This window comes from Lycorma delicatula, chromosome 6 (genome assembly GCF_047948215.1).
Source record: "Lycorma delicatula isolate Av1 chromosome 6, ASM4794821v1, whole genome shotgun sequence".
Classification (NCBI taxonomy): domain Eukaryota; kingdom Metazoa; phylum Arthropoda; class Insecta; order Hemiptera; family Fulgoridae; genus Lycorma; species Lycorma delicatula.
Genome location: NC_134460.1, coordinates 44,746,023 through 44,759,715, shown reverse-complemented (window position 1 = coordinate 44,759,715; position 13,693 = coordinate 44,746,023). Strand labels below are relative to the sequence as shown.

General features: G+C 27.2%; 1 long non-coding RNA gene across 1 annotated transcript in view; it reads right to left on the bottom strand.

The window, feature by feature from the left end:
• The window catches only part of LOC142326627 (uncharacterized), a 322,938-nt gene that overhangs the window by 244,438 nt on the left and 64,807 nt on the right, over positions 1-13,693 (bottom strand). The window contains exon 2 of the long non-coding RNA XR_012756817.1: positions 7,310-7,362. This is a non-coding gene — a long non-coding RNA (uncharacterized LOC142326627). The remainder of the gene's footprint in view (positions 1-7,309; positions 7,363-13,693) is intronic.

Sequence of the window (13,693 nt, the reverse complement as noted above, 5' to 3'; positions counted from 1 at the left end):
CCTTTTATACGGATTTGAATACTACATCGTGGATACCGGTGTTCTTTGGTAGTTGGGTTTTAATTAACCGCACATCTCGGGAACGGCCGACCTGAATTTGTACAAGACTACACACTTCATTTACATTCTAATATATCATCCTCATTCATTCTCTGAAGTGATACCTTACGATGCTTCCGGAGGCTAAACAGAAAATGAGAGGGATCCATTCCGCAGATCCATTCCTACTTAATCAAAAAATTCAGTATTTTAAAAGTCTTTTTCCTTTCCATCCTTATATATATATGTGTGTGTCTTCCTACCCAATCTAATTAATAATGATTTCAGTTGACCATTTGTTGATTCCATGATAAGAGAATAAGTAGATAAAGGAAAAGGCTACCTATACACTCGGAAGGATCACAAAAAACATCCCAATCCTAAAATCTTTAAGATCTTAAGTACTTTAGGATCTCTCCAGTAATTGGATTCAATCTCTCAACCCCTATTGAGAGGTAGGGGTATTTTTATATTCAGGGACAACAATGATTTTGTTACTGAGTAGCAAAATCTATGCTATAATATACTAGTTTTTCTTCAGATGTTCAAAAATATCTCCAGACCCAACCAACTTCAGGCTTTCTTAAGAATTAAGAAGGCTTTCTTAAGAATTAAGAAAACCCTCGCCGATCTAAATGAACTACATAAGGTTCAACTAGACTCCCTTTGGAGGGTACTGTTTCTGAACGTTCTAAGTATATAGTTTGCTATATTAATTTCATAAAAAAAAATTAATGTATTTTTTAAATTACTTAATTTAAAGCCGAATAAAACTTTTTTAAATAAATCAAAAATAAATTAATAGTAAATATAATAATTTAGTTTAGATTTTTATTTAATCGATAATAAAATTGGGAAAATGAGTTTTTCAAAATTTTGCACAGGTGAAATATACAGTCTTATTTTGAGGTTATAAAGATGAGCGACACCGAGACCCAAACTGGTTCCACAAATTTTCTTTTTACCTATTCACAAACAGCTTATCGCAACCATGCCATCTACTAAATTCGCTACATACTTTTCAGCATTAAAATACAAAATATATTGAAAACTAAACATACACATTAATAATAAACATGAAATTTTCTAATAAAATAAATATAAATTTTAAAGAAAAAAGAACAAAATGAATACAACAGGAAAATATATCGACGAAGAATTTATTACTACGTAAATAAACTTTTAGGGCCGTTGCCGGCTTTCAGATTTTTGTAAATATTCGTGTTTGTATTTATTATAACATCAACAAAATGAAAGAGAATGAAAATTACGAGTACAATATCTAAATCAAATCGATTTTATTAAAAATTGTATTCCAGTATAAAAAAGATCGGATAAATACATATTGGAAAGATAAATAATATATTTACAAAATATATTATATATTTTGTTCCGGAAGGTATTGGGTCAAACATAAGGAACTGATACAGGGCAAACTGCGTAGTCTGACAATTTTGTACGCGTAATTTATACACTTAACAACTTCAATCATATCTCAGCTGTTTATCAACCGATTTGAAAAAAATAAATGTTATTTTGTTTTTAAGATAAGGACGGCTTTTATCTATAAAATATTATTTGATAAAACTAATATTTATGGAGCTATTAATGATTAAAAAATTTTAATGAGCGCCATTTTGGAATTTTCTAACGTAATATTTTCAAACATAAACTTTTATACATGTTACTGTGCACAAGTACATAATATTTTATTAAAATATCTCAAACCGTTTTTAAGATAAACATTTTTACTTAAAAGAAACACAAAATGGCGGACAATAGGAAAATAAACGAAGATAAGAGTACTGACTACAAGAAATTTTTTTTTATTTTAATGACCTGACTTTTTTAAGTTTAGCCAACTCCTTCCGGAGAACTTCGTGTGTATATTATATTCCTAAAGAAACAGTAAAGAAATATACCTAAAAATTATAACAGTTGGCAACAATACTGACACAGTATAATTCCAGCTGATTTTATCCTTCTTCGCTTAAAATTTTTATTTATCTATTTATTTAATAATTATAATATTAATCACCAATTGACGATACCGGATAATCGCGAAAGTTAACTCTTGGAAGTAGCTTTTAAATGTTTATAAAACTGTAATTGGTGTTTTTCATTCATAATTCATTTTTTCATTAAAACATAAACATAATTCATTTTTCCGTCCAAAATTTATAAATTATACAATTAACATATTAATTGTATAAAGTAAGTATTATTATAGATAGAACATAATAGGAACTTGGTCTTATTATTTACCAAAAAAGGTGTCATCTCGTAAATCTATAACACTGACAATCCCTTGGATAATACAAAACATTATTTTTTTAACTTGCTATCCATTACCTCGAGTGTACTAAGAAAGGCAAGAAAAATTAATTTACTTAACTCTTTTCTGGTTTTTTTTATCATATAATCTATCAAAATGTTGTACATTTTACAACTCTCTACGTCAAATAGTTCAAAATTAAAATGTAGCCTTTAACAATCTTCAATTTAATTACATATTTTAACAACTCTATTTATTCTTGTGGTGGTTCAACGTTCAATTTTTTCCCCTTTTTATTTCCGAAATAAAGGAAGTATTGTAATCGGGAAAAATTATGGTTTACAGATTTCAACGAAAATATCCATTTTGACCATCCCAGAACCCATTTTGACAAGTTACGGCGTGACGTCTATACGTACGTATCTCGCATAACTCAAAAACGATAGCTCTATGATGTTGACATTATGGATTTAGGACTGTTATAACATCTAGTTATGCACCTCCCCTTATGAATGTAGTCGACTGGACCAAAAGTGTCCAAAAAGCCCGATTTTTTACTTTTTCTTAACTGCAGTAATAAGCCCTCATTGAGAGCTTTTCAACGATTTATCATAAGTGGTACTTATTTTCATTGGTTCCAGAGTTATCGCCAAATTAAATTTTAATTAATGAAATATTTGGATCTTGGGGAAGGCACATCGGTTCGAATCAGAATTCATATCCTTTTTTTTTTTTAATTTTAATATATTGATTTATAAATAATTATTAACCTCCGATTGTAAAAAAGGTTTTCCAATAAATAATAATTCAATAATAACAATAAAAGAAAAGGAAAAAATATTAGAAATTATTAATGAACTAAAATTTTATGTACTTCTCAACTTAAAGTTCATAAGAATTTTAAATATTGACCTTGACCTTTTGAGTAAATTAAAAACACCTTATTACATGTTTGAAATCTCATCCATTTTTCCAATATGGGCGGCTAACTTCATATTTAAAAAATTAATTTCCAATTTTTATAACATTTTCGTATAAAACAAGTAATTTTAACATTTTTACGGTTAAATATTTTCCCCTAAATGCAACCATTCTGGAGTTTATAACATCATCTCTAATTGTACTTTTATTGTCCGAGTTATATGTACATCTTATATACTCATACGTATTTAATAATGTTTAGTAATTAATATTCTACTAATCTTTTCTTTTAATTTTTTAAAATTATTACTCTACTTCTACTTCCAAAAAAAAGAATAATCATAAACATTCAAAACGCTGAATCACCTTTTTTTTTAAACGCTAACTAATTTTATAAATCACGCTGAACCTAACATTTTTTTCCTTTGCTTGATGAATTAATTTACCACAGAAGCTTATTCGTGGTAATATGGACATTTTTTTTAATTTTTAAAAAGGAATTTTATTTGTAATATAATTTTACTTTTATAAAATAACTAATAAGTTATATATTCACCTTACCAGCAAATAAATGTTAAGTTCTCGAGATCTTTCGGTTTCTTCAAACCATTATCAGTTAAAATAATATAATTAATTGAAAAGTTAAAATACTTATACAGTCATGACTGTTTGCATTTAAAATATTTACTTATAACATAAAGTAAATATACTATTTTGAGTATACTGTTAACATGCAAACATTTATGACGATTGTATACGTATTTCAATTTTTGAAATAATTATAATATTTTAACTGATGATGGTTTGAAAAAACCGAAAGATCTCGAGAACTTAACACTTATTTGCTGGTAAGATGGATAAATCACTCCTTATTTTATTCAAATATACCAGAGGAACCATGTTCAATAAATTTACTATTATTTCTATAAAATAAATTTTAACCACAAAATTGGGGCGAATTAAATGAAATCTGATATAAACATAAACACCCTTACACTAAAAATTGAAGTCAAGGAAAAGTAATTTTGTCAAAATCATACAATACTAAACTTTATGAATAATAAGCTCAATAACCGGATTTCTATATTGAAGAATTGCATCCTAAAAAAAAAACATTTTTTCCTATAATTAACTTTTTATTCCAATTTACTAGGAATAATATTTTGGGTTGCACATTAACAAGGAAAACCGATAGTTTAGGTTCCATATAGAAACCTATAATTAATCTTTGAAACATTGATTAATTATTCAAATAATGGCGTCGAAAAAATCCTACGATTTATTTATTACAACTGTTTTGTTACTGTAGTTTATATTACAACAGAAAGGAAATGACAAACATACTATTATCAGAAGGTACAGTATTATTAATTAGGTTAAAGTAGTAAATCTAAAATGTAGATATATCATTATGCATATGTTAACCTAATTTTGTATAGATCCAAAACAGAATCAGAGGCCAACGTCCTGATAATAAAAACGGCTTGAGAATGGCCTCGTAAAATTAAAAAATATATATATAAATTACCATTTGAGTCAAGAACAACGAAGGTTTTTTGTCGAATAAAAAGGAAAATAGACAAATAAAGACATTTATGTGTAACCATTTTTACTTTTCCGATTATACCTTTATTACTGCTATATACGCAGCATAGCTGGCTAACCTGATAAAGGGTCTGATATGTCAATCCGTTCATAATTTCAGTATTGGATATATTGCGAACGTCGACTTTTCACGAGCTTCTGAAATGAAAAAATTTAAAAGAATCATAGAGATTTCTGAAAGATGTGAATACGTGCGTTCGAATGTAAATTGTATTATTGGCCTGTATTTTGTTTAAAACATCTTCGGACCGGCTCTACATAAATTCTTCAAAAATGGTCCAAAAAAGGTTCATATATGAAACATGGTAGCATTAAATCTTGGGAAAAATTTTTAAAATAGAGGAATAATAGTTTTCTCCATTTTGGATATTTTACTTTTCGTATAGTGGTCGTAGAAAATTGAGTTTTTGTACTATGAAAGTACTTATTAAGTAATCTAAAATTTCAAAATTTAAAGTCAGACGGAATTTTTGATGGGAGGATTATTTCTATACAGCTTTTACCTCATATCTCGAAAACCCATTGAATAAAAAAGTTGAAATTTATCACAAGTATTTCAGTATGTATATATATATATATATGTAAGGTTTTGGCCTAATTTTCGACCCTATCGGACAAAGGGACATCATGAAAAACATTTTTTTTTTAATTTTGTCCCCTAGTACCGGGATGCGTTGTCAAACCTAAGGGCCTACTTAGTTACAGTCTTACTTCACTTTATTTTCTCTCTGTTCATAATTTTATGTTTTTTCAATAAAAATGTAAATCATAAGAACATATTGTGATATTTTAATATAATTTGGAATTTACGTATCCAATACCTTCTATAAAATAAATAGGTTTGAAATTATTACGTTTGAAAAATCCAAAATGGCGGCCATTAAAATGTTTTACTGATTAATACTTTCGTTAATATTAATTTTATTAGATAAATCATTAAGTCTTTTTTGTGAACAAAATTACATCTCATTAATTCAAATCAATTGATAAACAGCTGCAATACGACTGAAATTATTAAAGTGGAACGTATAAATTATGCTTGAAAACAGATTTAAAATTCTCAGACTGGATCAGTTTCTATCAGTCTGCAGCCCTATATATAAACGGATAAGATTGTATTTATTTGGTGATTTCACGTTTATTAGTTTTCTTCAAATGTTATTAAACAAATTTTATATTAATGCGCAAAATTAAATTAATTTTTTTTCTTATAAGGGAAATATATAACAGACTATTCATTTTTACGTGAGATAGGTAACAATCCTGCATTCGGTACCACCTAGTGAAATTTCGTCAAAACCTCTAGGAACATTCTAAATGATTACTAAAATCGTTTTTTAATTTTTTTTTATCTAAAATCAAACTACAAAATCGTCTCCTATTTGAATATAATTTATTTGATCGATTTTTAGAAATAATGCAGTCATTAATATTTAAAAACCCAAAATATAAAAATATAAATTACAATTAATTAATTAAAATTAAAATATAAATGATTTAAAATTATATATTTGAAATAATGGTCTGTCAAGGGCAATGCCGGAAAAGTATGCAGCTTTTACGGCTTTTTTTGTAAAACAGTGTAAGAAAAAATAAATAATTCTGAAATATACACTGGGACAAGCAAACTGAATGATTTTTTAATGATTAAATGTACATAATAAAGAAACTTAAAGAAAAAGGCTGACAACAAAATTATACTACTTTCCTGAAATTGGTTATTTATTCTAATAAACAGGATCAATAATGATACCAGAAAATAAAGTTTTAAAAAATTCATTTTAAACTTATATATTTTAACTCATTTTAAACTTTGATCAGCTTCCCACCCTCAATGTTGCCCCTCTCCAAAGTATTTCTTTTGGGATCACTTGCACTACTGCTATGCCTAGGAAGACAACAATTTTTTTTAAGTACCCAATAAATAAAAACAGCTTTTTTTCGATTTTTGGGGAAATTAAAAAAAAAATAAGATAAGCATGTACTGACCTAATATAATATGGGGTTATGTTAGTAAAATTTTGAGAAAATTGACTCCAAAATATTCCCTACCACCTGGAATATTGATCTCAAAATTTTACTAACAAAATTGCCTGATACATGCGAGTCTCTGTTATTAAGCTATTAAGCTTTAAATATGCCAATACACGAACGTACGTAAGAAAATTATCCCACTTTTGTTGTTTTTTTGGGGGTTCCTGGGTTACGTCGGAAAATCAAAATAATTAAATAAAAATCTTCATTTTTTGACTGATTACCATACTTTACTTCTTTCAGCATGGCTCTAGAACTATGGTTCCAGGAAAGGAAAGATATATAATTACATCAAATATACATAACAAAGAGAAAATAAATTTTTATAACGTATACAAAAAAGATAAATGCATACAGAAAAGAAACTTTATCAAAGAAAAAATAAAAGCTTAATCAATTAAATATTTTGCTAAATAAACATTAAACAGAACCTACCATAAGCATTTCAGTACATGGAATTTCTTCTTCAAATCCATTTTCTTTATTATCTGTAAAGAAAAATAAGTATTAATAAGAATGATTCATTTTTATATAAAATGTTTGAACGTTAAAAGTAAAATTTAACGTTAAATAAGTAGATTTTAACGTTAATTATAAAATTTTCTCGAATTTAAAAATAAAAAAGATGAGTTTACATTTGATATATACTTAACCTAGAACATGGTAGTAATTATATACAATTTTACGTAGTAGGTAGGAAGGAACGAATGCAAAATGATAAAATATGCAAGATGAGATTTTTTTTATAAAAATAATATGGGTTTTTTTAAGTATCAGGAAGAAAGTTTCTACATTAATTATTGTGTACGAGTGTATATATAAAACAATAAGCATGAACTAGCTCAATCTGTGAATGTGCGTGTGTGCGTTCGCGCGCGCGTGTAAATCACATAAATAAAAACATGTAACAACAACAATACGCAAAAAATTACTTAAGAACAGATTTTAATGTTTTAAACATAGCAATCATTATTCTAATTCTAGGCAACACTAACAAGTGTGAACAAGAATTGAGTTATTAAATCATGAATTATGAATAGTTGATTAGACCTGTTTCCTTGCACACCATATAACAAGATTAAAATATTTATCCAACGCGCACGATATTTTTATAATAGTCAAATAATTAAAGTAACATAAATCGTTAAATAAAAAAATGTTTCACGATAATTATATAGTAGTTGAATACTGTAGTTATTATACAGATCTGTAAATGAAGAAATGTTCGTAAAACTGTAAATGAAAAAATCTGAATAAAATCGTGTTTCTTTCAAATACCTTTTCCTAATTATCAGGAAGAAACCATTAGTTAAAAGTTTCCTGTTTAAACTATTTTTTATTATTTTTTTTACCGATTTTTCGAAGGAAAGTATATTTTACTTTTGGTCGCACGGTGGGACTGGGGGATGAAATTAAATTATTTTCTTTACGATTTGAGGTATGAGAAGTACGAAAATACTTTTTTAATGTAATTTTATTATATATATAAAATTAATATATATAAAATTTGTGGCTCAAAAATCTCCAAAACTATTCAATAAATTTCACTGAAATTTAGATATGCTGTAGTAGTGTGTCTGAAGCTGTTCGTGTGAAAATTTTATGAAGATTGTTTGAGTGGTTTTTCAGTTACGATCAATCCAAGGTCGACAACCTGAATTTGAGGTTAACGTAACCTCGAATGTTGTTCTCAGTTCAGGACTACAAAATCTCGATTTGAGGTTATGTTGATTTTGCATTAGCGTGTGTTATTTGGGCTTGCAATAACCACTGAGAGTGAGTTTAAACTTGATGCTTGTGTGTGGGAAATACTCGTTATTTTTAATTAGTTCATCAAATTACGGTATAATAATTTAATTTTCTTTTCAATAAAAAATATATTTTAATATTAAATTAAAAAAATTATACCTTATTTAGTTTTCTTATTTAATTTGTTTTGTATATTTCCTGCGCAAAAAATTATACAAAATAAAATAATGAAAAATCGGTCTTCTTACTCAGAACTTCACAAGAATTTTTTTAATCTAAAACGCTTCTTTTACTACAGTAACCTCAAAAAATTGAGGTAAAGAGAACTTGAGTCAGATTACGGAAAAAGTAAAGAAAGAAAGACATAACAAGACGAGGAAAATAATTTTTTTCTAAATTTCAAAATATATTAAATGCAATACTTGTTTATAAAATATTATTTGTTTTATAAGTAATTATTTATGGTTTATACATATAAACTATACACACACCACACATATATATATATATATATATATATATATAAGATCAACTACCCTTTTATATTTTCATCAATGTCCTCATAACAATTAAATAAATAAAATACCTGGCTTCTTATCAATTTCCTTATAAAAATAAAGAAGTAAAAATAATTTTATTTACTCATTTTTTTTAAGATTAATATCTTTGATAATTGATTGACTTTAACCAATAATCAAAATTTAACAAATGAAAATATAATTGTATAAATTTCTAACGTTACTATTTGAAAAAAAAATGTACAAAAAATAAATAAATCACAACCTCTCAACGAATTAATAAAAGATATCACTGATAAATAACTCAATTTAAAAACTTTCTATACTACACATTCGATTTTTACCAGTTTTTCCTGATAAGTAAGAAAGTTTTTAGAATATTTTCCGATAAGACTGTCAAATTAATCAAAACCAGAAATAATATAATTTCTTCCCATATCCGGCCAATATATTATAGTAAAATTGTAACTTTTATATATCCAACTTTATATAAAATTTTGTAAAGGATATAATGCAAAATGCCCAAAAATACTACTAAAGATTCGAAAAAAAATGTAACCAAATTCGATACACGAAATAACCAAATAATAATAAATAAATAACAAAATAATAAGAAACAAAGATTTGTTAACTTTTAAAAAGGTAAATATAATACAGAAGCATGTTTCCAGATATTTAGAAAGAAAATACTTGTATTTAAAATTAGTTTTTAAAAGTATAAATAAAATTAAAAACAAAATAATAATAAATGTTTTATAAGAACGAAATACTATTGTTTTTTTAACAAGAAAAGAGATGTCACTATTTAGTTTTATAATAGCTGATTGATATTATTATCGAGTTATTTAAAAACGTTAACAGTGATATACGTTAAAAATAAAATTAAAATCTCGTATAGGGAGAAAAAATAGGTTACATTTATTCAAATTATAGATCACTTATGTAAAATCGAACCTCCCCCCTCCCGGGTGGGGATAGTCAAGTGGTCTCTTCATCGCAAAATCAGCTGATTTTCGTAGACGATAGTTCTATGATTCGAGTCCTAGTAAAGCCAGTTATTTTTACACAGATTTGAATACTAGATCGTGGATACCGGTGTTCTTTGGCGGTTGGATTTTCAATTAACCACATGTCTCAGAAGTGGTGGACCTGAGTCTGTTCCAGACTACTTGTTTGCCGGTATATTTATACTTAAATTGTACCACATCTTCAGCTACGTTAGGCCTGGCAAGCCGGTAGCAGTAATTTCATTTGGCATTTGCCTATATACAAACACCCAGATCTGGCAGTAGCTGGAAAGCTGGTTGGAGAAAGAAAATTATGTCAAGTTGAACAAATTAAAATATCTACCGTACAAAAGAAGCATTAATACAATTGTAATATTATGTATTTGTAATAAATATTTTTGATTACTTTAAAATAGAATAATATAATTTTTTTTCTAATTAGCATATCATACGTAATATATTTTTGAATTACAGTTGAACAAATAAACAAGAGCAGCATATTAAAAATAAGGTACGTAAATAATATACGTAAAATAATGAAAATAATATGATATCAAAAATATTCCAGTAATTTGCATTAACAAAAAACAAATATATGACGGACAACAGCAACGGAAATTCATGGAACTTTTAAGCAATTATCAGCGTAATACGTAGTAATAATGATTCAACATCATTAACAAATGACTAAAACATCTGGGGAATCTAATCGGCGAATTTAAATTAAAAATAAATTTTAAATAATACGTCAACAAAATTATGAAATAATAAAATAAACATCATATATCAATTTATGTATTTAAATTTAAGTTTAAACAAAAATTATTCTAAACTATGAAAAATATTCTTTTTACTTCCTTGTACGACGTAAAGTAAAAAGTTGTGGCCGCGAAAAAGTTCGGTTTCCAGATTTCAACGGAAATATCCATTTAGACCATCCCTGAATCGATTTTTACTAGTTTCGGCGAGACGTCTATTCTTTCTTTTTCCTGTTTAGCCTCCGGTAACTACCGTTTAGATAATTCTTCAGAGGATGAATGAGGATGATATGTATGAGTGTAAATGAAGTTAGTCTTGTACATTCTCAGTTCGACCGTTCCTGAGATGTATGGTTAATTGAAACCCAACCACCAAAGAACACCGGTATCCACGATCTAGTATTCAAATCTGTGTAAAAATAACTGGCTTTACTAGGACTTGAACGCTGTAACTCTCGACTTCCAAATCAGCTGATTTGGGAAGACGCGTTAACCACTATACCTACCCGGTGGGTTTCGGCGAGACGTCTGTACGTATGCATCTCACATAACTCAAAAACGATTAGCCGAGGAAGTTGAAATTTTGGGTTTAGGACTGCTGTAAGATCTAGTTGTGCACCTCCCCTTTTGATTGCAATCGACTAAACCAAAAGTATCCTAAAAAAGCCCAAAATCAAAAACAAATGGGATTTTTGACTTTTTCTTAACTGCAGTAATGGTGTGGAATGGAATGCAAAGTTGGCGGAAGTTTACGATTTCTCCCTGCAGATCGCAGAACCTGGACAGTGTCCCTTGCTGCTGGATGATTCTATCGGGCGTGTTTTAAAGGTTTATTTTATATGACGGGTCTAATTTTTCAATTTTTGTGTTATTTTATATTTTGGATTTTAAGGACGGATAACTGCAGTAATAAGCCAAAAATGAAATTTTAATTAATAAAATATTTGGATCTTAGAAGGGAAAGTCACATCGGTTCGAATCAGACTTCTCCTTTTTTTAATTTAATAGGCGTATAAGGAAGTCATCTGGTTTCACATCAGATTTTTTATTATTTTAAATAGGAATTTCAATTTCCTTTCAGCAGAAATTCATCATTCCCTTTTCGGTAAAGCTGAGTTTTATTTTTCTGTTTATAATTAAAATTTATATTTTAATTTATATGAAATTTACAACCTGAGGATACATTTTAGCATAACATTTTACGAAATTGAAAAAATTAACCGGAAAAATTTGATTAATTTGAAATAAGTGAACGGATGTTCACGTAAAATTTCTAATCTTTAAATAAACATTAAGATAAGAAAAGGAAATATCAAAAGTATGACAATTTTGATCTTAAAGTAATAAACATATTTAAAGGATGGAAAAAAATGACCTTATAATTAGATCGGGGTAAGCAAGGACAGTTTTCGTGTGTAAAACAAAACTGTTACTAACAAAGATAAAATTAAGATATTTTTGATAATACGTGTGCTGATTGTAGTATGTAGTATTTTAGAATGAAATATGGATAAAAATATATACTCGTGTGTGTGTGTGTGTATATATATATATATATATATATATATATATATATATATATATATATATAGAAAGGAAATATAAAATACTTTCGAACTTAATGTTACAAGAGGATGTTGAATATATTAAAGAAGAAAAGAAATTTATATAAAGAGGACGAATTAGGTTGACAGTCCACATATATAGTCATCCAGGTTTAGTTATTTATCTAAATAGAAGTTGGTAGAAATAAAAAACTATAATGAAAGGTAAAGGTTGGAATACATAAAACAAATAATTGAGGGTACAGGATTTAATAAATAAATCGAGCTTGAAATAGCGTCGCAGAACAGAAACATATTGGGGATAATATTAAATCAGTCTATTGATGATTCCTCAAATATTTTAGTAAACAATTTTAAGAAATAAAAATTTGAGGTAATTTAATTTTAAATAACTTTTCACAATAAATTATTTTGAAATGTGAAACTGAGACTTTATCACGTACTTTTATGGAGAATAAATTTTTCTTATTGCTCACTGAAGATGTACACTTCAGTAAATGATTTCAGAGCAAAAGAAATCTGATGTGGGCATCACGTGACTTCCTTGTACACCTATTAAATTACATACACACATATATTTTAAATGAAAATTACATAAAATTTTATTTCATTATAACTTCTTTTTTTTTGTTATTACTGAATTATTATTATTGTAATTTTTTTTACAATTATAGGTTAATAATTATTATTAAATCAATAAATTTACATTTAAAAAAAAAGAGATGATGTAGGATTCGAACTGATTTGCCTTTCCCTTGTAAGATCCAAATATTTCATTAATTAAAATTTTATTTGGCTATAACTCTGGAACCAATGAAAATAAGTATCACTTATGATATATTCTTGAAAAGCTCTCAATGAGAGCTTATTACTGCAGTTATGAAAAGGTCAAAAATCCAATTTTTTTTTGGATTTTGGGTTTTTTGGATACATTTGGTCCAGTCAATTGCAATCAAAAGGGGAAGTGCACAACTCGATATTACAACAGTTCTAAATCCAAAATTTCAATACCCTACGGCTAATCGTTTTTTTTATTATGCGAGATACGTACAGAAAACACGCCGAAACTAGTCAAAATGGATTCAGGGATGATCAAAATGGACATTTCAGTTGAAATTTGAAAACCGAAATTTTTCGCGACCATAATACTTCCTTTACTTCGTACAAGGAAGTTAAAATTAAAGTAAATGAATGTTATTGTGAGTTAAAAATATTTTGAAAA